General features: G+C 42.9%; 1 pseudogene; it reads right to left on the bottom strand.

Annotated features, from left to right (window-relative positions):
• Positions 1-321: 321 nt before the first annotated feature.
• Positions 322-2,203, bottom strand: part of LOC101571977 — a 28,746-nt pseudogene continuing 26,864 nt past the window's right edge.

The following is a 2,203-nucleotide window of genomic DNA, read 5'->3' as shown; positions in this document are numbered from 1 at the left end:
ATATCCCATCACTGTGTAGCGCAGGGCACATTTCTGGGGAAGCAATTGTCCTTCTTGCATCTGTCAACCCAGACAGCCCTTGCAGGCAGTCCCTGTCGGCACATGCGTGCCTCTGACCATGCTCCTAGGACAACGGCCAAACTGGGCGCTCCGAGAAACTATCCATCGCTAACAACACTGACTCACAGTAGTTGCTTTTCTAGTCTCAGTCCAGCCTCTGCAAAAGGTGTGTGTGTGGGGGGGGGGGGTGATTCCAGGAGGAAGTGTCACGTGGGAGTAATTCAGTCAGAGCTTGGCATGTCCCCTGTTCCCTGCTGGCAGTCAGTTCATGGACTGGTTCAGCTTTCTGGAGGCCTCACTCCACTCGGGCCCACGGCGTTTACAGTCACTCTCGAGACACACTTGGCAGATGCAGAACCGAGCACCAAGCTGCGAAATGAGCAAGGCCAGCAGCAACTGTGACTGTCTGGCGCTGAGAGCCAACATTTTCCTCCCATGATTTTCCCTTGGTGCATGAAAGCTTTTATTTGATTTTGTATGTTGGAAAAAGGAAGATATTCTAGAGAACAGGGATCTGCGGGTGTTCACTTGCTGCCAGGTCTTGAGCCCAGAGGTGGCACTGTATCAAAATGTATTTCCTTCTTCATTAATTATGGTGGGTCATAGATGTTCGATTAAATCATTGTATCGCTTTATACTCATATTTCTGACCTCCCTCTGTTCTGCTCTTTCCTTCATGTGTCCTGTGGTATGTGGGTTGTTTTCTGTTTATTTTCCCCTCAGTATTTGGCAAGCTTTCCATTTGCCCTTTGCTTCTAGACATAAATCCATAAGGAAAATATCTTGCTACTTTTGAAATCATGTCTACAACTTATTCAAGTAACAGCTTAGATGTGCTCTAACCATTCTGCAAACATTTCTTTTCTTTTTTTTTTTAAATCTTGGATTATTTTATTTATTTATTTATTTATTTATTTATTTATTTATTGTTGCGGAACCAGGGAATGAACTCAGACACTTGCGTTTCCCAGGGAAGAGCTTATTCCACTGAGCCACCTCCCAGGCTGCAAACATTTCTTTAAATCTTTCTCTTGGCAAGAGCAAAGGCAACCAGAAGAAAAGGGCTTAAGCAAAGAAAGCCACACTCTTTGCCCCTTGATTCCTCCACGTGCATTCCAGTGCAGCTGCCTGAGACTCCAGTCCATTTTGCATCACACTCCCTCTCTCTTCCCAGCTGATGATCAGGTATTTTAACCTTGATCTCTCCACCTCACACCAGCTCTTCAAGCACAGAAAGCCACATCTCTAGTACCTTGTCCTTTATCCTGTGTACCCCAAATAGCCTTTTCAGGTTCAATGCCAGCTAGTGAACCGGTAGCACTATGAAATCTTCCTTGAGTGCACCTCATCGTAGGTCCCTAACAACCAATAAGTGTAATATGCTGACCAATCATTCAAAAGCATTTTGAATCTTGATCAAAAAGATTTGCAATAGAAAGAACTGAACTGTGTAATCTGTAATTCTGTTACTACTAAGATGCTATCTGTCTAGTTTCTTATCTGCTCTCAAACTCCAAGAGCTCAGCCACACAAGATAGTTACTATTTGATAGAAAGATATAAAGTGAAAATAAAAATGATGGCTATAATTTCTACAAAATTCCATAGAGTATTTATCATTGTGATGAGATGATGCTCTCTATCCGCAACCTAGCAACAAAAGACAATGGCCTAAGAAGGAAGCAAAGAAAGCCATTCTCCTCTTCTGTCTTGATTCATCCACCCACTCATGAATACATGTTTCAATTCTAGCCAGTTAAGTCTCTCTTCTGTGTTCTGATATCCTCCTTCTCTCCTTCAAAGTGATGATAATATATTTTAACTTTTCATCTCTGTAACTCAGAATGACTCTCCAGTATAGAAAAGCACATCATTTCTACCTCATTTGCAAGCACTGAAACTTGCATGTACATTGGCATCTCTGTCCTTTTTCATCAGCACTATTTGTCATTGGCAGTCTCTGATCTTGCTAATTTGTCTTCCTCCTACGAAGGTCTTGCCCTGCATACCAGAAAGGAGCTGAAAGAAGGCCAGTTATGGTCAACTCCTGATTTGTAAGCATAAGTTAGGACCTCTTCACCAGATGTACAATGGAGAGAGAGAGAGAGAGAGAGAGAGAGAGAGAGAGAGAGAGAGAGAGAGAG

This window comes from Octodon degus, unplaced genomic scaffold, assembly GCF_000260255.1.
Source record: "Octodon degus isolate 3935 unplaced genomic scaffold, OctDeg1.0 scaffold00231, whole genome shotgun sequence".
NCBI classification, from domain to species: Eukaryota; Metazoa; Chordata; class Mammalia; order Rodentia; family Octodontidae; genus Octodon; species Octodon degus.
This window is presented reverse-complemented; position numbering and strand designations above follow the sequence as displayed.